Below are 26,486 nucleotides of genomic sequence, written 5' to 3'. Positions count from 1 at the left end.
CAGGACAAAAAAAGAGTGATCAAGATGTGAACCACGAAGGAGTGGAGGAGTGGTTAATTGTGTTAATATTTTAAATAAGAGTTGAATTATTAACGCATTAAGGGGTAAATTCTCTATTAGTACGTCTAACATAGGCGTGCTTTAGACGTCCAGCAAACGCAAGTGTCAATCAAACGGTACTTAGGCGTGCGGTAGACGTTCCTACAACCTCTTCGCGCAAAATAGACGCAGGTTTCTGAAACGTCATTAAGACGTCTCCAATGGACCCGTGATAGACGTGGGTACGGTTTTTTTTTTTTTTTAAGATTATACTTTATTTATACTCTTTATTATCACTCATTCAGCATTGTAAGTATAGGATGATGAAAAAGATAACTAAAACACAGTATACCATTTTGTAAACTATATATTAGTTGATCTAGCAATATCAGTGAGGTAGGGAATGGCAGACAGAGAACACTGCTGTGTTGTATCTTTTTCCTCTAGGATATCAGAATTGTACAGTTTACCATTAATACAAGGAAAAAAAATATGTTATGTTTCAAAGGAGAACTAGAAGATGAAACGTACCGAGTGGGTGTTGAACTTACATTATCAGTATGGAAGGTGCGAACCGGTAGATGTATGCTACACAGAAAGCTGTACAGAAATGTCATACTCACCTCCTATTAGAAGTGGAAAGGATAGGACTTTGAACACCATATAAACTTCGTTTAAGTTCCACAAAGACTGGCAGGAAAGGCACCCTAAGTCATCCAATAAGCTTTCTCTCAATTTCCCAGAGACATTATTTCAGAGAGGATAGTTTAGAGATATCTTGCTCGAAAGAACACTCTTCTGGTCTTAAAACATTGCAACAATCAGCTCATTCTTCAGAACAAAGGTAAATCCCATAACTTACACTGGCCCAACTTAGAAACAGAATCAAAACACAGATTAGACCTGAATGTGGCTTCTAGTTCACAGGAAGAGGAAGTAGCAAGCAGCACAATGCTGACCTCATTGTGACATCATCAAGGTGCACCTGGAAGGTAGATATGCCACAAGTAAAAGACAAACCGGGAGTTGAACTCACAACCTACAGATGATCGATATAGTGCTTTTACTCACTGACCTACACCTGTGTCTCTGGTTCCCCTGTCATAGCATACCTTAGTGGTGTGCTAAAGCATACTCTACTTAGCTATCATATCACAGTCAGTTGAGGCAAAAGACTGGTAGCTCAATGGTGTAAAGCACCGTTGTCATGGATGCAACACCCATATTCTTAAGTATGGTTCAATAAATGTAATACAGAGTCAAAATTATGCTGTTTATTTTATCAAACCCAAGCTCAACTTTGTAATGTATTGTGTATAGTCTCGCTAATGTGTTTGTGATGAAAATGAGATGCGATAGGTGTATATCCTATATAATAAAACCCTAGCCGCGCATGCGCACATACCTGCGTGCTTCTGTGATCTCTGCTCTGTGATCAGTAGGTCTGTGGCCAGCAGGAGTGCAGATGCAGCAGCCAGGCGACTCCCCCCTCCCGCCCTCACTCACCACCAAAACCACCACCGCCAAAGCCTCCTCCTTCTGCCCAGCCGGGAGGAGGGCTCCGAGTCGCTGAAGACTGTCCCAGATCAGCTTACACAGTCCCTAAAAAATTAACCTTTTCATCTGAGGTGCGAGGCTGCGGTGACCTTCCTCCCCCGGCTCACTAAGGTTTCATCTTAAGAAATTCAAATGCATTGTTGAAAATGCAAGTGACTATTCTCTGTCATCCTAGACACCCCTGCAACACCCCAACAACACACTCCTGCAGCATAAACTCCTCATGTTATAATCAAGTAAAAGACAAGCCGGGAGTTGAACTCACAACCTATGGATGATTGGTACAGCGCGTTTACTCACTAAGCTACCGAGCTACTTAACTGTAGCCCTAACCCTAACCATAAAGTAGCATCTGACGTCATAGAAGCCGTTAGAATTTTGAAATCGTTTTGGACGTTCATTGGGTGTTCTCAGATCAAATACACCTGTAGATACTTGCAATGATTACCCCTTGTCAAAGCTTGTACCTAAAGCCATTTCTGGAGACTCCCATTCCCAAATCCCCAACATAGCTCAGTGCTTAAAAGCACTGCATGTATCTTCCAAAGGTCAAGGGTTCAAGTCCTGATTAAGGTTACCAAAGACATAATATTCTTTTTATTTTCCACCCACCCAAACATGCATAGCTAAGCTAAAATATGTGAACCTCACTTCCCAATCTTCATTTATTTAATTTATAACTTGTCATTGTGTTTGGGGGAGGTGAAGTTTCATTAGGTTTACATGGTAAGCTTCTAAGCGTTCTGCTATACTTTTTTGTATAACAGCGATATCGACGTGGTTTAGGATGTAATCAACAGTGTTGATGTAGCGCGGAGCGGCCGCTGCAAGCACGCCCAAGCGGCACAAAAACGTCATCGCGTTTTTTTGCGTTGTGATGTCATAGAATCACCCGTTCTTCATACGCAGTTATTTCTCCTAAAATGGCTGCCAGGAGACAGCCAAACTTCAGTACTTAAGACTCCAGGCTGCTGGCCAGGCTCTTTTTGGTCCATGAGCACCACTATTTTAGAGTGGCAGTTCAGGAACTCCTGGACCCGCCTGACCCGGCGGTATAACAGAAGAGCCTCATGTCCCAGGGAAGTAAGTATTCCAAGTCAGGCCCTCACAAATAATCATGTAATGATGATGGAAACCTGTCTCAATCAAATTGGTCATGTTATTGTGGGTAAATCTTGATTCTTTTTAAAAACTACAATTGTGCATAATAAATCTTTTACATTGAATACTGAAATTAAAGCACATCCCAAAGGAGCAGTAGTAGGATTTTAAATGACAAATTCAGCTCCTATAAGGCATCTATTCCCTTCACAACATGCACACAACTAATTTTTGGGTCATGAACATCGCATTTGTAATAGAAACATCTTGAAATCAACTTTGCCAAAGGAAAACAAATATATTAAAGTGCTGCTATGTCATTTCAAATACCTTCAACTTTCCTGTATCAATCTGCTGGTCTAGGGAGATAGTGGCATGACGTTTAAAGTGACAGCGTCAGTATCCTGACGTCAGGGGTTTCAAGCCACGCTGCTCCTTCTGACCAAACTATTTTATTGCCCCTGCTGCATGATTGTAAGCTCACCAGGACATGCTGTAATGTGGGGCAGTGCTGATAGGCTACAGCCTCAGCACCCTGGGGTTGTGAGTTCAATCCCACACTCCTCCTTGTGATGCTGGCCATGTCACCTCAACCCCCCCCCCCCACACTGTCCCAGGTACAGTAGAGAGATAGCGATGCCTCCAGCACAGAAAGGGGAAAATGCTGGAGTACGTGAATACATTCATGTAAAACATGTGGCAGAAGGGGGTGGAGGCAGGCAGCAAAGCGGATAGGGGCTCTTGGAGGGCAGCATACTCCATTTTTATGTGCTTATAGAGGTCAATACTTAAGTAAACATGTTATGCCACAGTGCTAGATGGCACTCATCATATCCCTCCCTCTCTGTTCTTTCTCTCTCTCTCTATTATCCAGGTTGAGGATCTCAGGAAAAGGGGGCGGCTGCTGAGGCGCCAGAAGCGGGCCTTCCTTGAGGGGGTGATGGAGGAATTGCGCGCTGAAGCCGGTGAGTAATGAGTCCAGCGTGTGTTTCTTTGTGATCAGCCTACCAGAATAAATAGATGAAAATGCTTGAGTAGCTGTAAACCATTCTTAATCATAAAATCTGCAGTAAAGCTGCTATTGTGATATCATGTCACAATGGCTTTATGGTGTTCTACTTGCCTCACTTACTTACGCTACATTTTGATGTTTACAGTGGAGTAGGTGCTTTGCATCCTGTTATTAGCATTTGAAGAAAATAACGTAGTAAAGAATGTCATGTTCAAAAGTGTTGTGTACATATCTGACTGTATCCTATTTCTCTCTTGTCAAGCAGCAGCGCAGGCACCCCCTCAGGAGGCACCGCAACTAATGGAGGGAGCCCCACCCTGTTCCTCTGCGGAGGAGGAGGAGGAAGAGGAGAGGGAAGAGGAGGAGGAGGAGGAGGAGGAGGCCTGGCAGCCCTCAGGACCACCCACACCGCCTGCCCCACCACTGCCCCCTGGACCTCCACCACTGCCCCCTGGACCTCCACCGCTTGCCCCACCACTGCCCCCTGGACCTCCACCGCCTGCCCCACTACTGCCCCCTGGACTGCCTGCCCCACCACTGCCCCCTGGACCCCCACCGCCTGCCCCACCACTACCTCCAGGACCACCACCACCATCCCCTGTTGGACCTTCCCCTTCCCCCACCCATAGCCCATCCCCTCGCTCTCCTGCCCTTCCTGTTCCCATCCCACCCCCTTTCCTTGCTGTTCCCCCCCAGGAGCAGCCCGACCAGCCTCAGGAGGGGGTGGTCAGGGAGATAGAGCCCTACTCTGCCCTCTTGGAAGAAGTGCAGGTATTGAGAGGGTGTGTTGAGAGGATGGAACATGCCCTCTTGCGGCTGGTAGCTGAAAGAGGGCATGGTGCCAGCCGCCATACACCCTTTCAATAACTGCACCTCTTCCGCCCCCCTCGCCTGAGGTAGCTCAAGCTGCTCTTGGGGGGCACCCACCCTCTTTCCCTGCGTTATGTGTTATGTAAATAGTTATTTTGTTCAAAAGTTTAAATTTTAAAAAAGTTTTATATTTGAATAAAAAAATTGTTTAAACTTTCCTGTGTGGTTTTAACCTTGTAGCATCAGCAGTTTAGTGGACAGAGTCCAAGGTAGATAGGGGTTCAGGAGGGACTTCTGAATGGGCCCTTTTCAATATAACAACAAGGTGACATATAGAAAGTTTGACAATCTTTATTGGGGTCTGTCATTCATTCTACTACCTGCTAGCCACTCTGATGTCAAATCATTGCAGAATCTAGGAAAGAAGCAAGTGAATGCAAGGGTATATGCAACTGTAGGTAGATGACGACATCTCAGCTATGATGTGCAAAGTAAGCCAGTCCCTGTTCCAAAGTAAATGGCTACATAAAGAAGAGAATATAAGTCACTGTGGTAGATTTGTTGTTGAGGAATAGGGTTACGGCTAGTAAGAGTTGGCTCCATACCAGGAGAATCCAAATGAGACATGTGGGTTTTTCTTCCTTTCACGGAAGGTGATGGAAGTAAAGGCCACATACCTCAATCTATCCTCCTGGTTCTTGAGCTGCACTATTTTGGTTAAGCAGGTGTGGAAACATAAAGATGCTCACAGCTGCACTGCTCTCAGTAATACAAAACTCCATCTGACAATACTGCAGTTGCCTGTCTAAGACACCTGAAAACAGAAAAGAGGAGAAGCTGGTTTACACAAGGTTCACAAACAGGGGGTTCAACCCCCAAGGTCCATATCTGTCCTCCCTTCCCTGAAGCAAAGTGTTATCCTCATTTATGTTGAGCTGCTTAGATGTCACCGTGGTATAGTTGTTAAAGCAATAGCCTTAACTCGCTGATGGTGTGGGTTAATATCACCTGTAATCCTCCACTGCTACTGTTTAGAACTCATGTAAGGGAATAGACTAACAGAAAACAAAAAGTTTGTGTGCATATAACAGCAGGAATGCGTGCCATGGTGTTCTATGAGGCCAACATTATCAATTTACTATTGTTCCTGAAAGTCATCAAGGATACCTGTGTGAAGAGAACAATAGAAGTGTGAAACATGTTAGCTTTGTGAACATTTATTTCACTCATCAGAAGAGTGACTCAAGTGAAGAATAGTAGAGTAAGCAAATAAAGGTTACCATATATCATTCTCACCTACAACTGTTTGGCTAGGTGCAAGTTGGTGTGCTGAGCTGCTCGTCTGGTCTCTCTCTGGCAAACACATAGGTGATGAGCAGAGTTAACCTGAAATGAAGAATAGAGAGAAACTGTTAACAAAGACCTATGTCTCCAAAATTAAACACTGAAGTTGAGGCAGAACACACACCTAGAAGTAACAGAGCTGCTAACATACCTTTAGACTCCTTATTAAAAATGGCAGCCATTAGGCACTCATTAGGAGTTTTCCACCTGAACCATGTACACTGATTGGATGTCCACTGAATGGCAGTGTTTCCCCCCCCCCAACACACCAGACCTATTTTTATCAATGAGTTAGTACACAGAACCATTCCTCACCTGATTTTAACTTGCCTGTAATTTGATTCTACAAAGAATTAACTTTAGCTCTATGAGTAAACCCTCTCAGATGTGTGAACACATCCATTTTACCTACATATCCATTTTTCTACCAGCAAAATTTCTACCAGCATGGTCTTTATCAGTCTTCTCAGTCATTTTTGTCAGCCCTGTGGAATGGAGAGTAGGAGATATCAGAAATAAAATAACTATTATAAACAATAGCACACAATGAAAGCCCATAAAGAGAAGTCAGTTTTTCTGGTTGGTTTCTTTAGTTCTATCATAAGGACACCTAAGTAGCTTACAAAATATCATTCTCACCTGGACTTAATATCTGAGCTGCTTCTAGAAAAGATAAAACAACATATTAGAATGACATGTAGCTTGTTAATGGCTCTGTGGAATAGAGAGAAATGGGAGGCAGAGATAGGAAAAAACATGTAAAAGACTAAGACAGAGTAAAGTCTCAAACATCTGCATAAGCAATAGGACAGAATAGAAAGGAAACACTACTCACCTGGACCTTCTTATACCCATGCACGCCTATGTAGCGTCTGACGTCAGTAGGGCGGGAAAACTTTTCCAATGCCTATTGGGCGCCGTTCGGGCGTGGTTGCTTGTCCCGCTTCCTAACCACGCCCATCACACCTCATTGGCTGTCCTATGGGGGTGTGTTTGAACGTGTTCTACAAGTAGCCTGAAAAGATGTCTTCACCTTACAACATGGCTCCAAAACGGAAATCGAATTTCTTCCATGGAGAGTTGCAGATATGGAAAATGGAGGTGGGGCAGACCATGACATTATGAAAGCAGGGAGAGTGGTGGGTGTGGGCATCTGTGTGTAACCTGGCCTGGCCCCTTCTTTTCCCTAACAATTGATTCCCCTCCACACTTAACACAAAACCTAAGTCCTCAACAATCCCTCACACCAACACCCAGAAAAATCCATAAACTAAAGAAATACAGATAATGGGGGTGGGGAGGAGTGTCAAAGGCAGAAGGGAGTATAAAGGAGAACAGCCAAGTCATAGCACAAAGTTTCATCAATGAGGAAACGGAACACCACAAACACCAACTCACATGAGGGGGTCCTACATAGGAAAAATGGCTGTGCCAAAGCTTTCTATATACTATGCACGCCTAATTAGCGGCTTACGTCATAGGAACCGTTAGGATTCAAATCTAATTGGATGTGCATTGGATGTCGTTTTGCCATATACAGCTGTAGTGACATTGTAGTCATTTCCTTCACATCTCTAAGCTTTGATACGAAGCTCTGTTCTAAACAAAGTTACCTCTATAGCTCTATGCCTTAAGGCATTGCTTTTCATCTTCCATACATCAGGGGGTTCAAGTCTTGAGTAAGGTTAGCAAATAGTTTATATTCATTTCTCAGCCAGGACACCTGGTAACTCTTTAGCCTTGCCTTTACATATCAATATTTTGCTTCAGCTTTTATTATGTGCAGCCATTGTCTAATATTTAATGCAACCTGTTCTCTCTCATGCTGAAAACCCTCCCCCACCAAAAACATCCCCCCCTAACTGGATCATTCTTCAACACCTGTCCAAGCCCTCTGAAGTTTGATTTAACTCATAGCTGTTGGCCAATGCCTATATTGCATCAAAAGAAACACATTCCTACTAGAATGGCTTGTAGTTAGGAGTAAATGAAAGTATCTCATGCACCTGTGGCTGCAGAATGCTGAAGAGAAACATCAAATTCCACCACTTCTGAGAACTGTTAGGATGCAAGGAAACAAAAGTGAACAACAAACAGCACTGCAATCGGCTCTCTTTTGAAAGCAAAGAAAAAACAGCACAAATTATCAGCACTTAAAAAGAGAATAAACAGATACACACCTTAACATTCAAGCTTCCCTCATTGCAAAATGGAGGTCTTCAGTTGCACAAAACTGACCTCATTGTGATCTCATCAATCTGCACCTTCAAAATAGTATGCCACAATTAAAAGATGTGCTGGGTGTAGAACTCACAACCTTTGGATGTTAGGAGCACAGGCTGGATCCTAACACATAGAGCTACAGCTGCTTCTACTTAGGTCCATCTCACCACCCTTTCATATCATACTTGACTGAGCTGTCTATGCTTCATTAGCTATCATATCAGGATGAACTCAAATAAGTTTAAGCAAAGGAATGCCTAAAGATATGGAAGGTTTTCAAGTAGAAAACAAATATCAAATATGTATTAAAGAATTGCAGCACAAATGACGCTGATTGGTAAGGGCAAAATAACACCACTTTTCCGGGTATGACGCCTAAACGGAACAGATTACTTACAGTCATATATCCATTAGTACAGTGCTTAGAATGAAGATTAGCGTGTGAGAAAAATGGAGCTCCACCTCACATGCATTCAAGCACACTTGGGAATATGGGTTTGGGGCTCAGTGAAAGCAGCGCTTTTAACCATTGAGCTACCACTCTTTTGTCTCAGCCTACTATGACATTATAGCTAAACTCCTTTTCCCTTAGCACTTCACTAAGATATGATATGACAAGGGAGCCAGAGACATTGGAGCAAAAGGTGCTGTAGGTCAGTGAGGAAAGGCACTCTCTACCAATCTTCCGGGCTTTGAGGGTTCAAATCCCAGCCTGTATTTTACTTGTGGCATATCTGCCTTCCAGGTGCACTTTGATGATGCTTTCCACTTCTTATAGGAGTTGAATATAACATTACTGTACAACTTTGCTGTGTAGCAGAAAAATAAACTTTTCCCCCTTCCATGCTAAGAATTTGAGTTCAACTCATCTTATATTTCTCCTTTTAAACATGGCATACTTTATTAGTTTTTATCATGGTAAAGTATACATTTCTGAAATGGTGAAGAAACAATAATATACAACTGCAGTGTTTTGTCTCTTAGCAGAATTAACGGCCTATAAGAAGCGGTATAAGCAAATCCAAACTGCTATAAGCACAAGAAAGCATTTCTAGCTCAACACGGTAATGCTCCTGTTCCGAGCTCTGACCTCTGAAACTCCCCGGTTCGACTCCCACCTTTGCTCATTTTAATAAGGTCCTAGTTTTTTCCTATTAGCTCTTATAACAGGGTCTACATGGTGGACTTTGCCATTTGTAAGGTGCACATTTCCCTTTCCAGGCAAACCTATTTTCAACTTACCATGGCTCGGACATCCTAAGCAGTGATGAGAGCACATTAACCAGGCGATCCACAAATGTCATCTTGCTGTCAGAGGAAAGGTTTCCTCTCATCAATGCTTAGGATGTCCGAGCCATGGTAAGTTGAAAATAGGTTTGCCTGGAAAGGGAAATGTGCACCTTACAAATGGCAAAGTCCACCATGTAGACCCTCTGACATCCTAAGCAGTGATGAGAGCACATTAACCAGGCGATCCACAAATGTCATCTTGCTGTCAGAGGAAAGGTTTCCTCTCATCAATGCTTAGGATGTCCGAGCCATGGTAAGTTGAAAATAGGTTTGCCTGGAAAGGGAAATGTGCATCTTACAAATGGCAAAGTCCACCATGTAGACCCTGTTATAAGAGCTAATAGGAAAAAACTAGGACCTTATTAAAATGAGCAAAGGTGGGAGTCTAACCGGGGAGTTTCAGAGGTCAGAGCTCAGAACAGGAGCATTACCGTGTTGAGCTAGAAATGCTTTCTTGGGCTTATAGCAGTTTGGATTTACTTATACCGCTTCTTGTAGGCCGTTAATTCTGCTAAGAGACAAAACACTGCAGTTGTATATTATTGTTTCTTCACCATTTCAGAAATGTATACTTTACCATGATAAAAACTAACCAAGTATGCCATGTTTAAAAGGAGAAATATAAGATGAGTTGAACTCAAATTCTTAGCATGGAAGGGGGAAAAGTTTATTTTTCTGCTACACAGCAAAGTTGTACAGTAATGTTATATTCAACTCCTATAAGAAGTGGAAAGCATCATCAAAGTGCACCTGGAAGGCAGATATGCCACAAGTAAAATACAGGCTGGGATTTGAACCCTCAAAGCCCGGAAGATTGGTAGAGAGTGCCTTTCCTCACTGACCTACAGCACCTTTTGCTCCAATGTCTCTGGCTCCCTTGTCATATCATATCTTAGTGAAGTGCTAAGGGAAAAGGAGTTTAGCTATAATGTCATAGTAGGCTGAGACAAAAGAGTGGTAGCTCAATGGTTAAAAGCGCTGCTTTCACTGAGCCCCAAACCCATATTCCCAAGTGTGCTTGAATGCATGTGAGGTGGAGCTCCATTTTTCTCACACGCTAATCTTCATTCTAAGCACTGTACTAATGGATATATGACTGTAAGTAATCTGTTCCGTTTAGGCGTCATACCCGGAAAAGTGGTGTTATTTTGCCCTTACCAATCAGCATCATTTGTGCTGCAATTCTTTAATACATATTTGATATTTGTTTTCTACTTGAAAACCTTCCAAATCTTTAGGCATTCCTTTGCTTAAACTTATTTGAGTTCATCCTGATATGATAGCTAATGAAGCATAGACAGCTCAGTCAAGTATGATATGAAAGGGTGGTGAGATGGACCTAAGTAGAAGCAGCTGTAGTTCTATGTGTTAGGAGCCAGTCTGTGCTCCTAACATCCAAAGGTTGTGAGTTCTACACCCAGCACATCTTTTAATTGTGGCATACTACTTTGAAGGTGCAGATTGATGAGATCACAATGAGGTCAGTTTTGTGCAACTGAAGACCTCCATTTGCAATGAGGGAAGCTTGAATGTTAAGGTGTGTATCTGTTTATTCTCTTTTTAACCCTTTCAGGACCAAGGGACATATTTGTCCCATAACTTTAAAATCCTATAAATTTTGATTGGGATAGTCTACAGCAGTGTTCTTCAACCTTTTTACACCCGTGGACCGGCAGAAAAAAAAGAATTATTTTGTGGACCGGCAAACTACTAGGACTAAAATTTAAAAACCCCGTTTCCGCCCCATCTTCGCGAGTCGGTCCCCACAAATCATCTGATCCCATCCACACAAGCCTCAGTTATGATTTTATATTGAATGTATTTTATTAAAGTATAAAAAGAAGCAATATTCTGTACAATTGTCATTTTACAAATACAAATAATTCAGAGCAGGATCAACAAAACCCCTGTCTCCCCTCCCCTTCACATATATCCCCTCTACTATCAAGAAAACTGAACAAGCCAAATTATTACAGAATGCTACACAGAAATATCATGCTAACTGAATACTGCAGTCACACATGACAGGAATAGTTTTAGGGGAGTGCAACTAGGGCAACTGCCCCCTGGTCAGAGAGCGCCATAAGCCAGCTGGAAGCTAAAGAAGCACTGCCTGGGCTTTGCAGTCCCCAGTTATGTCTAACACCAGCTCTAGCAGGAATATATTTCAAATCTGATATATTCTAATCACAAAATAGAAATAAAATTATTTTTTTCTACCTTTTGTCGTCTCTAGTTTCTGCTTTCAATCTTCTTTTCACTCTCTTCCTTCCAGCGTCTGCCCTCTCTCTCTTTCTTATGTCCCCCCACTGTCTTTCAGATTTTGCCCACCCCCAAAGCCAGCCAGCTCTGCCACCTCTCCATTTTTTTCTCTGTCACCACCCCATCCCCTATGCTCTGGCATCTCTCTCTTCTCCTTTCTTTCCTTTGCACCCCATAGTCTGGTATCTTCCCTTCCCTGATTCTCTGGCATCTATCTCCTTTCCTTCCATCTTTCGCTCCCCCTCCATGCTCTCACATCTCCCCCTTCCTTTTCCCTTAGTCTGGCATACCTTCCTCCTTCCCTCCAAGCCCTGGCATCTCCTTTCATTCCCTCCCTCATCTTCCTTCTCCCTCCAGCTGGGTACCGCAACACTCTCCCCTGCAGTTCTGGACTTCCCCACACCTGCTCTTCCAAAATTGCCATGCTTCGGTTCCTCTTTTTCCTTCCTCCCTCCCCCCGCGGGACCCTGCGGCACCATCAGCTCTTACTCCCTCTAACGCCGGCCCTGCAGCTCCGGACTTCCCCCCCCCCCGGATCGCTATTATTTTAAATGTTATAGCGGCGGCGCTGTATCCATCAGTGGAGACGTCTAACCTCGGCCTGCCCCGGAACTCTTACTGCAGCAGCCGCCCGTCTAGGCAGGAACAGGAAGTCACTGTTGCAGTAAGAGTTCCGGGGCAGGCCGAGGTTAGACGTCTCCACTGATGGATACAGCGCCGCCGCTATAACATTTAAAATAATAGCGATCCGAAGGGGGGGCAGGGCCGGCGTTACACCAATGAGAACAAGGGGCGGACCGCCCCCCACTTAGTACGCCACTGATTGCGGGGATCATGAAAGGAGCCGCCGCTGCTGCGCCGCCGCTTCCTCTCACCTCCGCTCGAGTGAGCGACACTAGAAGAAGCATGAGCGACGCCACTGAAAATAGTGAGCGATCGCTCATGCGCTCACCTTAGAGGGAACACTTGTTTTCTCCCCTCCCAGCAGCTCTTCTTACTTCCCAGTGCAGCTATTCACGAAGGCAGCCTCGGATCCTTTGTTGGGTCGCGCCGCCTCTGAGGAAAGAGGAAGTTGCATCATCAGAGGCAGCCGCGACTCAGCAAAAGCCCCGAGGCTGCCTTCGTGAATCGCTGCGCTGGGAAGTAAAGGAGAGCTGCAGAGAGGGGAGAAAGCCACTGTCGGAGGCTCCCCAAGATCTCTCCGGCCCAGCGCACGCTTCACATGTTGATCTTGCCGGCCCTGCGCGGACCGGCAGGAAGTTGAAGTGAGTCAATCTTGCCGGCCCTGCGCGGACCGGCAAAAATTTCCTGCGGACCGTCACCGGTCCGCGGACCGGCGGTTGAAGAACTGTGGTCTACAGTTCTAAATTTGATATGTACGGATTCCATATGATACTGCCTTTATGTAAACAAACTGGTTCCGACATTCATTCATTAGCGTCGTTGCCAGATTGACGAGAAGATTCACTTGCCACACTGTCCGTAAGCCAGAAGTGTGATTTTTTTTTTAAAAAAATAATGATATTTCACAAAAAAAATCAATTTTTTGGCATCTGCAAGCCCTTTTTACCATAAAAATGTCTTCAAAACCACAAAAATTGGCCTACGATCCTTATGGTCCTGAAAGGGTTAAGTGCTGATAATGTGTGCTGATTTTTCTTTGCTTTCAAAAGAGAGCCGATTGCAGTGCTGTTTGTTGAGAAAAAAAAGGGGGTTGTAAAAGCCATGTGTAAATTATATTATTGTTTGGGCAGAAATGTGGTTTGTTATCCATGCAATATAATGTGTTCCATTGACATTATATTTATTAGGACAGAGAAAAGATGAAAATTACCTATTCAAACTTACTATTGGAATTATTGATGAAAAACACAGCGAACGTCTGCCTCGCATCTAACAAAGAGCCGCAATTACGAAAGTTGAAACGGCATTCAAATCCAAGTTAGACCAGGGTTTCTTACGTCTATATAATACACGATATTTAGACGCAGGCATTCGCTCAGGTAGCGCCTATCTAGCGTCCCCATTTGGCACGCCAACGGAACGCCCACGTCCAGAGCTGGAGACGGGACTATGCTTTCTGTAGACGTCAGTCCGTCAACTACCTCTTAGGGACGTCTATGCGTCGTTTATTTCCCAATTAACATTAATTAAGACCCTTAACTCCGTAATTATTCACTTACATCGGACGTCCAAAGCACGCCTAAGTTAAACGCAGTAATAGAGAATTTACTCCTAAATGTGCAGCCCTAATATATACGAGGTTAAATCAAAAAGTAAAGGCAAAATAAAGTTAACAGTATTAATAGAAGTAACTGTGAGCAATTGAACATATCACTATTCCACATAGTCCCCCTGCAAGATGACACATTTGTTGTATCATTTAACTAGCTTCTACATTCCTGCAGAGAAGTTTTTTGGCTGCTCCTGAAGCCAGGTGAGCACTGCTTCCTTTACCTCATCATGCTTTGTCGTTTTGGCCTCTGGGTTGCAGTGATGCATCCATGTCTTATCACCGTTGACAATTCTCTCTAGAATACTTGGCTCTTCTTCATACTGTCTCAGGAATTGGGTCGCAACCGCCACATGTGATTGCTTCTGCAGATCAATAAGCTGTTTGGGAACTAATTGTGCGCAGACTTTCCTGTATCCCAAGTCATCATGCATTATGGCAAATGCAGATTCATTGTTGATATCCAAGTTTGAAGTCAATTGAGACACCATTATCCATTGGTCTTCTCTAATCAAGGCATCCGCCATGTCAATGTGATCTTGTGTGTGCGATGTTGATGGGCAACCAGAACGACCTTAGTCGGTTACACCTGTTCATCCCACTTTAAACTTTTTTACCCACTCATAACTTTCATTGATTCATAGTGCTATGACCATACTGAGTCAATATCCAATTGTGAATTTCCACAGATTTTACTCCCTTTGCTCAAAGAAAGCGCACTACTGAATGATATTCGATGGTACAATCTTGTAGTGAAGTGTCCATATTTCTGACCTCATGGCTGTCAAATGACTAAAGGCCAAGCGCTGCATTGTGCATATATGAACTATCCAACAGGCAATGTACAAGTAACATATGTTGCATTTCTATAGCTCTGTTCCGGTTACTGCAGTTATAGTGCTATTTAACAACTGCCTTTAATTTTTGATTTGACCTCATATTTTTTGTGACATCACCTATACATATACCCCCTAATTTTATATAGCACTCAAAATTACTTGAGCAAATTTGGGTGTGCAATTTAATTACTTAACGAGCCTATAAGTGTCAATAATTGAACACTATCAATTAAAGAGGCAATAACTGAAATTTAAATACACATGTTTATAATCACTATTCAATAAAGATGTGCGCACAAATTTTTGCCATGCGGATTCAAAAAGCGTTTCTGGTTTTTGTGTACAATATTATAGAATTTAGGGGCCCAGCTGCTATAAATTCTCATGCCTAAAATTGAATACAGATCCAGGCGCTAAGCACTATTCAATAAAGAGTACCCAACTCTGAGCGCTATTTACAGAATGGCACATAGCTCTAATTTTTTTCGGTACCTAAATTTGGGCGCCATTAATAGAATTTAGTCCATAGGGCCACTGAACATAGGAATGACTGTAAATATCTAGACTAGACAATTGTTCCCAAGACATTTAACTTGTATAATGGCCAGATATTATCCATATGTAAGGGGATGAGTTAGGAGAAGGGCATACGTAAGTTTGGAAACTATCCAATTAGCGATGATATTCAACAGCTAAACAGATACCAGTTTAATTTTAAGTGTCCTGATTCCATTATGGAATAGGTTCTCATCGCATGGCATTGGAGCGCCTAAATGGAGATGTCTACCTGTACAAAATGGCATGTTTTCCTTTCTTACATTCACAGAAAAGCATGTCTTCTGAGGGGGTGTGACAACTGCTGGCATATGAGGTTTAGGGCTCCTTTTACAAAGCCACACTAGCGGTTTTAACACATGCACCGGATTAGTGTGCGCTAGCCGGAAATCTACCGCCTACTCCAAAGGAGGCGTTAGCGGCTAGCATGTGCGGCAATTAAACATGCGCGATTCTGCACGTTAAGGCCCTAGCGCAGCTTTGTAAAAGGAGCCCTTAGTGTGTATGTTTGTGTGCAGTGACCAAAGAAAAATACTGCAGAAAGATGTACAGGATACAGGCAAAGTTTATTTTGACTAATAAACAGATTGTTCAGTACAAATGAACCACTTTTTATAGAATATGGGACCTAACATGGTCTGTGTTTCGATCAACACGTCTTCCTCAGGGGTCCTGGTAAAAACATATATATTAAATCAAGCCATGTGGGTACAGAGAAAATACGGTATAGGAAAGTGGTGACGGAATAAGTGTGTGTAGATCAGTGGGTGACAAAATGATGAACAATAAATGAGAGTGCAAGTGAAGGTGGAGAATATAAGGTGGAAAAAATAAAATAAAATGAATAAATCAAAATGAAGGTGAGTTAATAAATATTGATAGTATTAGGGAAACCATGTAATGTATTGAAAAGGGGAGGGGACAAATACAGGGGGCCAAAAGTGACTGCTGTACATAAAGCACAGTTACTTACCGTAACAGGTGTTATCCAGGGACAGCAGGCAGATATTCTTTACATGTGGGTGACGTCATCTACGGAGCCCCCTAGTGGACGTTCTCGCAAGCAGAATTGCTTGTAGATCTTCAAGCTTGCGAGTGCACTATGCAAGCGTGAGTGCCCCTCCCGCCCGACTCAGGGCATGCGTCTCCTCAGCATCGCCTCAGTTCAGATAGCCAGCAAAAAAGCCAAGCCGGGGAGGTGGGTGGGTTGCGAGAATATCTGCCTGCTGTCCCTGGATAACACCTGTTACGGTAAGTAACTGTGCTTAATCCCAGGACAAGCAGGCAGCATATTCTCTACATGTGGGAGACCTCCAAGCTAACTAGAATGGGATGGTGGGAGAATTGGCAAATTAGGAGAACAGATTTCGCAAAACCGACTGGCCAAAATGGCCGTCACGCCTGGAGAAAGCATCCATTCAGTAGTGAGAGGTGAAAGTATGAATCGAGGACCACGTGGCAGCCTTACAGATTTTCTCAATTTGAGTCGATCGGAGGAAAGCAACAGACGCCGCCTTCGCTCTGACCTTGTGACCCGTGACTAGACCTGGCAGAGAGAGACCAGCCTGAGCATAACAGAAAGAAATACAAGCAGCCAACCAGTTAGAAATGGTCCGCTTAGAAACAGAGCGCCCCAAGCGGTTAGGATCGAAAGAGATGAACAGCTGGGGAGCAGATCGATGAGGAGCAGTGCACTTCAAGTAGAAGGCCAGCGCACGCTTACAGTCAAGAGAATGCAGAGCCACTTCTCCAGGGTGAGAATGGGGCTTCATAAAAAACACAGGAAGAACAATGGATTGATTGATGTGAAAATCCAAAACAACCTTAGGCAAGAACCACCTTATCATGATGGAAAACAGTAAAAGGAGGGTCCGCCACCAAGGCCTGCAGCTCACTGACCCTACAAGCAGAAGTGAGCGCAATAAGAAACACAACTTTCCAAGTGAGAAACTTCAAGGGAGCCCACACCAGCGGCTCAAAAGGCGGTTTCGTCAATTGAGCAAGGACCATGTTGAGATCCCAAACCACGGGAGGAGGTTTAAGAGGCGGATGAACGTGAAAAAGGCCCTTCATGAAGCGGGAAACCAGAGGATGAATAGAGAGAGGCTTCCCGTCAATCAGCAGATGAAAAGCAGCAATGGCACTAAGGTGGACTCTAATCGAGGTGAATTTGAGGCCAGCCCCAGACAGGTGAAACAGATAATCCAGGACAGAAGACAAGGAGGCGGACTACGGCTCCTGTCGCTGCGTAGCATACCAGGAAGAAAAGCGGGTCCACTTCTAATAGTAACATTGGCGAGTGGACTCCTTCCAGGACGCCTCCAGGACATCCAGCACAGACTGAGAAAACTGGAACGAGGGCATTAAGTCTCGAGGAACCAAGCTGTTAAGTGCAGAGACTGCAGTTTGGGATGAAACAGAGATCCCCGACTCTGCGTAAGCAGAGAAGGAAAAACAGGCAGTAGAAGAGGCTCCCTGTAACTGAGTTGTAACAGCAGGGAGAACCACAGTTGTCGAGGTCACCGAGGAGCTATCAGAATCATGATGGCGTGAGTGGACTTTAGCATGACAAGAGTCTTCAGAATCAGTGGGAAAGGAGGAAACGCATACAGAAATAGGTTCATCCAATCCAGAAGAAAGGCATCCTCTTTGATCCTGAGAGGAGTGTAAACCCTGGAGCAGAAGCGTGGCAACTTGTGATTGAGGGGGGACGCGAACAGATCAATTTCCGGAGTCCCCCACCGAGCGAACACCTGACGCAGGGTCGAAGAATGGAGTGACCATTCGTGAGGCTGCAGAAGGCGGCTCAACTTGTCTGCCAGGCAGTTCTGCTGACCCTGAATGTAGACAGAACGAAGGAAGATGTTGCGGCGGATCGCCCAATCCCAGAGCCGCATGGCCTCCTGGCACAGGGACAGGGACCTCGTGCCCCTCTGTTTGTTGATATAATACATGGTGACCTGGTTGTCCATGCGAACCAGCACTACCCGGTCGCGAAGCAGGTGATAGAAAGCTTTCAGAGCGTTGAAAACAGCGCAAAGCTCCAGCAGATTGGTATGACAAAGGTGGTCCGCACCAGACCAAAGACCCTGCGTGTGAAGACCGTCCAGATGAGCCCCCCAAGCATAGGCCAACGCGTCCGTCGTGAGCACCTTCTACGGGGGAGGAGCATGAAACAGAAAACCTCTGGAAAGATTGGAAGAGAGCATCCACCAGCGGAGAGACTGTTTCAACAAAGGAGTCACGATAATGAGTCAAGAGACAGGATCCCGATCCTGGTTCCATTGAGACGCCAGGGTCCACTGAGGTATGCGGAGGTGAAGTCTGGCAAAAGGAGTCACGTGAACCGTGGAGGCCATGTGGTCAAGCAAGACCATCATGAGCCGAGCTGGGGCGAGGACAGGAGGGCCACCTTCTGACACAAACGAACAAGGGCCTCTTGACACAGCCGAGGCAAGAAAGAGCGTAGGCGAACCATGTCCAGGCCTGCCCCAATAAACTCGAGGGACTAGATGGACAGAGGTGAGGCTTGAGAAAGTACACCTCGAAGACTCTGAAGGAGGGAAATAGTCTGAGTCGTCGCTCGCAGAACCTCCTGGCGAGATGACACTTTGATCAACCAGTCGTCGAGGTAGGGAAACACCTGCAGCCCTCGGAGATGCAGGGCCGCGGCTACCACTATCAGGCATTTCGTGAAGACCCTTGGTGAGGCCGCCAGGCCGATGGGAAGGACACGATGTTGGAGGTGGAGATCCCCCACCCGGAATCTCAGATACCGGTAAGAGGCCGGATGAATCGGTATATTCGTGTAAGCCTCCTTGAGGTCCAATGAGCACAGCCAGTCCCCCTTGTCCATCAGGGGATACAACTTAGGAAGGGTGAACATTCTGAACTTTTCCGTGACCAGAAATTTGTTCAGAGCCCTGAGGTCCAGGATCAGATGCAGATCTCCTGTCTTCTTGGGAACCAGAAAATATCGGGAATAAAATCCCGTATTCCACTGATCCGGAGGGACCTCCTCGACCGCCCGGAGGCGAAGGAGGGCCCGAGCTTCCCGCAGAAGAAGAGGTAGCTGAGACCTGGCAGGAAGAAACTTTCTTGGTGGAAGGTCCGGGGGTACGTGACTGAAGTGAAGAGAGTACCCCTCCCGGACTATGGAAAGCATCTGCCAGTGGTAAGTCTTTCTCACTGAGGATAGAAATGATGGAGACGACCCCCGATGGGAAGGGGGGAGGATCCAGAAGGAAGGGAGCCAGCAGACTCAGACTGGAATTGTCAAAAAGAGGGCCCAGGTTCGGCGGCTGAGCCTTAGCAGGACGCTGCTGCTGTTGCTGCGGTTGCTTCAGAGGCAGCCGAGAGAACGCAGGAGTAGATTTCTGCAGGTACCGCCGAGAAGGAATTTTGTACGGTCAAGCCGGAGGAGTCTTCAGCTTAAGCCTTACCAGAAAGGTGAAAGACTGTTCATGCTCCGAGAGGCGCTTAGTGGCAGCCTCAATGGAATCATCAAAGAGCTCATTTCCCACACAAGGGAGATTGGCCAGACGATCCTGGGATATGGTTATACCAGGGTACAACCTACTTCGTTGCGACCGAGTGGGAAAATTGGGAGGAGGAGTAGCGCTATACACTAAGGAAAGCATCAAAACCACCAGAATCACAGATATTAGATACACCGGGGAATCCCTCTGGGTGAACCTGGCCAGAGGGAAAGAAAAATGCCTATACCTTGGTGTGATATATAGACCTCCCAGGCAACAGGAGGACAAAGACATGGAATTAATCGAGGACATAGAGAACATCACGCTGCGTGGAGACTCAGTAATGCTAGGAGACTTCAACATGCCAGATGCAGATTGGAACACACTCTCCGCGACTACGGGTAGCAGCAAAAGAATATTGAACTCCATAAAGGGTGCACGTCTCAAGCAATTGGTGTTGGAGCCCACCAGGGATCAGGCATTACTAGACCTGGTCCTCACCAATGGAGATAGCGTCACGGAAGTCTCAGTAGGAGACACACTGGCCTCCAGCGACCATAATATGGTATGGCTCAACCTTAAGAAAGGTTTCCCTAAGACAACCACAGCAACAAGGGTTCTCAACTTTAGAGGTACAAACTTCAACCGCATGGGAGATTATGTCCATCGGGAGCTACATAAACAAGCAAAATCTGACAACATGGAGGATATGTGGTCGTCTCTGAAATCCATACTACACGAAGCAACAGACCGATACATAAAGACAGTAAGTAAACGCAGGAGAAACAAAAGACCCCAATGGTTCAGTAAAGAAATTTCAGACCTAGTTAAACAGAAAAAAGACGCATTTATCACCTACAAACATCTAGGCAGGGAGGGAGCGAAGGAGGACTACCTAGACAGATCTAAAGCTGTCAAAACAGCAGTCAGAGAGGCCAAACTCCGAATGGAGGAAGAGCTAGCACGGAAAATTAAGAAAGGGGATAAATCTTTCTTCAGCTATATTAGTGACAGGAAAAGAAACAAAGATGGGATAGTACGCCTGAAGCAATCGGACGGTAATTTTGCGGAATCAGATTCTGAGAAGGCAGAACTACTAAACCAATACTTCTGTTCAGTATTCACCCGAGAAGCGCCGGGAGTTGGTCCACAGCTACAGACGGGAGATAACCAGAAAGACCCGTTTCAAGATTATGAATTTACACCCAGTAGCGTCTACAACGAACTATCAAGACTCAAAGTAAACAAAGCCATGGGACCAGATAACCTGCATCCCAGAATGCTCAGGGAGTTAAGGGAAGTCCTGGCAGAACCATTATCTGTTCTTTTCAATCTTTCCCTAAGCACAGGAAGGGTCCCCTTGGACTGGAAAACCGCCAACGTAATCCCACTCCACAAAAAGGGCTGCAGGACAGAAACAGCAAACTACAGACCAGTGAGTCTCACGTCTATAGTGTGTAAACTCATGGAAACACTGATCAAACAGAATATTGACACAATCCTAGACGAAGAAAAACTGCGTGATCCACACCAACACGGGTTCACCCAAGGTAGATCCTGCCAATCTAATCTGATTAGCTTTTTTGACTGGGTTACTAGACAACTGGATGCAGGAGAGTCACTGGACGTAGTGTATTTGGACTTCAGTAAAGCATTTGATAGCGTCCCTCATCGAAGATTACTGAACAAGCTAAAATCGATAGGATTAGGAGACACTCTAACTACATGGGTTGGGGATTGGCTGAGCGGCAGACATCAGAGGGTAGTGGTGAATGGTACTCCATCTGAAGCATCGGACGTGATAAGTGGAGTGCCGCAGGGCTCGGTCCTGGGTCCGATTCTATTCAACTTATTCATAAGAGATATGACGCAAGGACTTAGGGGAAAGGTATCGCTGTTCGCTGACGACGCCAAACTTTGCAACATAGTAGGCAGAAGCTTATTACCTGATAATATGACACACGATCTACTGCTGCTGGAACAATGGTCAACTACTTGGCAGCTTGGCTTCAATGCTAAAAAATGCAAGGTAATGCACCTGGGAAAGAGTAACCCACGTAGAACTTATGTACTAAATGGTGAGACCTTGGTTAGGACCACAGCGGAACGCGACCTAGGAGTGATCATTAGCGAGGACATGAAGGTTGCCAATCAAGTGGAGAAGGCTTCCTCCAGGGCAAGACAAATGATGGGGTGTATACGCAGAGGTTTCGTCAGCAGGAGACCTGAAGTTGTGATGCCGTTGTACAGAGCCATGGTGAGGCCTCACTTAGAGTACTGCGTTCAGTTTTGGAGACCTCACTACCGAAAGGACGTGCTGAGAATCGAGTCGGTGCAGCGAACAGCCACCAGGATGGTCTTGGGGCTCAAGGATCTCACGTATGAAGAAAGACTAAAGAAATTGCGACTGTACTCACTTGAGGAAAGAAGAGAACGGGGAGATATGATTGAAACGTATAAGTATATCACGGGACGCATCGAGTCAGAAGATGATATCTTCCGGCTCATGGGACCCTCGACCACCAGAGGGCATCCGCTGAAAATCAGGGGAGGGAAGTTTCGTGGCGACTTCAGGAAGTATTTCTTCACCGAGAGAGTTGTGGATCATTGGAACAGACTCCCACTCCAGGTGATAAAGGCCAGCAGCGTGACGGATTTTAAGAGAAAATGGGATACTCACGTGGGATCTTTAAGTGAGTAAACTCAAGGGGGGGATACATGGAATGGGCAGACTTGGTGGGCTATAGCCCTTTTCTGCCGCTTTTTTCTATGTTTCTATGTTTCTATCCTGGAGGTTGGGATCCATATCCACAATCCTGAACCAGGCCAAGCGTCGCATGGCGATCGCAAAGGCGATGACCCTCGAGGACAACCTAAAGGCGTCGTAAGCCGCCTGAAACATATAGAGGCAGAGCTGGGAGAGAGTCTCCTGGGGAAGACGGAGTGCCGAGAAGCCGGTACGTCTGCATGGAACGAGTGGAGGGTGTCCACACAGTACCTGAGATAGGACGTGAAGGTAAAGTTATAGTTGAGGACATGGTTCGCCATCATTGAATTTTGATAAAGACGGCGACCAAACTTGTCCATCGTGCGTCCTTCCCGGACCGAAGGGACCGCAGTGTACACCTTGGAGGGATTGGACTTCTTCAAGGAAGATTCCACCACCAGGGACTGATGGGGAAGCTGAGCATTCTCAAACCCTTTAACCGGGACCATCCGGTAATGGGACTCCATCTTGGAGGGAATGGCAGTGACCGCATAGGGGGTCTCCAGGTTTCGGAGGAATGTCTGCCGGAGAACCTGATGCAGCGGCAAACGCAACGCCTCACGAAACACCCATCTCCACCAAATATTCCTGGATATAGCGGGACTCAGACTGGAGATCCAGCTGCAGAGCTTTACCCATATCAGAAATAAAACAAGTAAAGGAGGAGGAATGTCTGCCGGAGAACCTGATGCAGCGGCAAACGCAACGCCTCACGAAACACCCATCTCCACCAAATATTCCTGGATATAGCGGGACTCAGACTGGAGATCCAGCTGCAGAGCTTTACCCATATCAGAAATAAAACAAGTAAAGGAGGAGGTTCAAGAAGACTCATCCTCCGAAGGCGACCCAGAGCGAGATCTGGGGGCAGCAGAGAAAGAGGGGGAAACCTCACTCGAATAATAAGCAGAGGCCTCGGAGTCTCGGGAGCGAGACACCGAGGAGGCTCTACTGAACTGCCTCAGGGGCGATGAGGAATGGCCCCGTGGAAGGTGACTTGGGGAGGACCCCGGTGTCTGAGGCACCACCTTGCAAAAACACCCCTTCAGGCCTCGAGAGAAGCACCCAGGAAGCAGCCACCCGCCCTCCCGGGGACAGCAACAAGGTCAGGGTCAAGCGAGGACCCACCCCCAATGCCGAAACCTCCACATGCCCCGCAGGTCTCACGGTCGGGGACCGGCCCCGGAGGGGCGGAGAAGACCGGGGCTTCTTGGAAGAAGCTAGCCTTGACAAGGCAGAGGGTAAAGAGCGGGCCCCCACCCGGGACACCTGGAAGGCCACCCCCCGAATCAGGGGAGGAAGAATCACTCGAGGGCAACCGGCGAGACTTGCGAGTATAGCCTTGAGGCATCTCGGAAGAACGCCCAGGCTGGTCAGCCCAGGGATGAGTCAAGGCCGGAACCAGTTGGCTCACAACCGAGGAAATTTGTGTAGTAAGGATAGCCTTAAGCATGTCCTTGAACATAGGCACCTAGACCAGAGGATGTGGGGTCGGAGGCGCAGCAGTGTGCTCCTTCGGGGGCGACCTCGAGGAAGAGTATTCCCTACGTGAGGAGGCACGCTTTGAATGATGTCTGGAAGAGGCCGAAGAGGCGGCACTCACATGAGACTCCGAGGTAGGCTTCTTTGCCATCACATCTGAGGAAGGAAGAGGAGACTTACCCGAGGCCGGGATAGCAGGAGGAGCCGAGGCCAGAGCCTTCGAGGCCGAGGGGGACTTTGAGGCCGAGAACTTCGAGGCCAAGGCCCCCAACGACAGGGCCAAGGTCGAGCTCGAGGCCTGTCCTGCAGGTTCCATCGGGCCAAACAGTTGAAGAATTTTAGCCACTCTCCGACGAAGAGCCCGTGGTTGTAAGGTCGCAAAACGCGGGCAAGACTCGGCACGGTGATCCGCACCCAGGCACTCCACACACCAACGATGGGGGTCGGTGATGGAGATCACCTGGTTGCACTTGGTGCAGTTTTTGAATCCGGTACGAGGCCGGGACATAAGAAAAAATCCAGCTGCGGCCCCGTGAGGCCAGCCGGCCTGAGACCAGCAACCCGGTCAAAAAGACACGAAGTGGAAAAAAAACAAAAAAACAAGACGTGTGCACAGCGACTCACCCGAAAATAATAAAGTAAGCCGCGGTGCAACAGGCGCGAAGCAAGGGAGCAGGGCTTCTGGCTCCGCGGAAAACTGAGAACTGAGGCCACGCTGAAGAGACGCATGCCCTGAGTCAGGTGGGAAGAGCACTCGCAGATGCACAGTGCACTCGCAAGCTTGAAGATCTTCAAGTAAGTCTGCTTGCGAGAACGTCCGCTAGAGGGCTTCGTAGATGACATCACCCACATGTAGAGAATATGCTGCCTGCTTGTCCTGGGATAATGCTGTGTGTATGTGGAACAGGAACAGAATCAGGGAGTAAGTACCCATGGGATGGTGGTTACCAAACACAAGCAACAAAAATGCTGAAAAAGTGACATAGAAAAATGTAAAAACACAATATGGAAAAGCAAATGGGGGTAAGAATGTATGCAAACAAGCATAAGGACCAAGACAATTATGGAAAATAAATTGTAAACCCATCAAAGAAATTGGATAATTATTAAATAATTAAAATATACTCAAAAGTTGATACATAAATTAAAATGTAATGGGAACATAATTACAACTTAATTAAAACATAATTAAAATATAATTGAAAAATAAACATGAAGAATGAGACACAATTAAAACATGAGGGAACCATCATTGAGCAAAATTTTAAACATAAATAGAATATAATAATCGAACCATGTCACTTTTTCAGCATTTTTATTGTGTGTGTTTGGTAACCAAGGGGTACATACTCCCCGATTCTGTTCCTGTTCCACGTACACACAGCATGTACTGCAGTCACTTTCGGCTCCTAGCAAAAACAGGAAGTTGTCAGAGAGGGGTCTCAGTGGAGAGAAGAAGCCAGAGCCAGCAGTAGAGCGGTGCAGCATTTTTATAAGAAATTAAAGGTAGACACGCGCAGGTGGAAGGGAGGAGTGGGGAGGAGTAGATGCCAGCAAAGGAACGCGGCAGAGACTGCCAACCAGTGGACATGCTGTCTGGTAGCAAGATGCCATTCCCAGCCTCGCAAGAAATGTTTTTCCACTCCACCGGATCCCCATCAAGCCCTGTTATATAACTACAGACAATTTTTGGAGAGGCCATGGCGCCTATGTCTCCAGTTCCCAGTGTTATAGCCTGAGCCCTTCTATAAGTAGCTTGAGCAGTTTATAAATTCCTTAAGTCATAAATTCTAAGTCTACTAGCACAATGCCTCACAAAAATAGCATTTAAATGATTCAATGTATTTCACTGCTTACAAAAGTTTCTACTTGGATTTTAGTGGAACTTGTTCCGTGTTAATAAACAAGTTCTTTAATTCATAAATTATAATCCACCTTTCTAAGAGTTAAGCCATGTTCAATGTGGAAGTCATACACCCTAGTTTAGATCAAAGCAAACCATTACTGATGTAACTGTAGGTTACATCAAAACAAAAGATTCCCTTCATAAAAATTTCACATCTTATCAGACTAGATGGCTCTTATTTCTATCTGAAGATATGTTTCAAGAAATGGCACAATTCACAGTGTGTATTTATTTGAAAGACCTTTTAACAACAGTCAAAATGTTGATAAACCAATACTTTGAAAAAAGGAAATTCTTTATTTAATAGTGATGAACCAACATATTGATTTACTTAATTATCAACCTTTGTGACTTATGTTCTTCTCAACATTTTTTTAAAATGTGTCTATTGTTAGTGCAATTCAGAAGATAATTACAAGATGAAAGATTCTCTTAGAGATAATCCACAAGATGATAAAGGGGATAGGATGGAAATCCTCTCGTATGAGGAAAGACTAAAACGGTTAAGGCTCTTCAGCTTGGAAAAGAGACAGCTAAGGGGAGATATGATTGAAATCTACAAAATCCTGAGTGGAGTAGAACGGGTAC

The 26,486-nt window shown here is 45.5% G+C and overlaps 1 protein-coding gene across 3 annotated transcripts in view; it reads right to left on the bottom strand.

The window, feature by feature from the left end:
• Window positions 1-26,486, bottom strand: part of PRKDC (protein kinase, DNA-activated, catalytic subunit) — a 524,414-nt gene that overhangs the window by 287,540 nt on the left and 210,388 nt on the right. The gene's annotated exons all lie outside the window — the stretch shown is intronic.

The sequence above is a fragment of the Geotrypetes seraphini genome, chromosome 2, assembly GCF_902459505.1.
Source record: "Geotrypetes seraphini chromosome 2, aGeoSer1.1, whole genome shotgun sequence".
Lineage (NCBI taxonomy): Eukaryota > Metazoa > Chordata > Amphibia > Gymnophiona > Dermophiidae > Geotrypetes > Geotrypetes seraphini.
The sequence above is the reverse complement of the archived record's forward strand: the minus strand, read 5'-3'. Positions and strand labels throughout refer to the sequence as shown.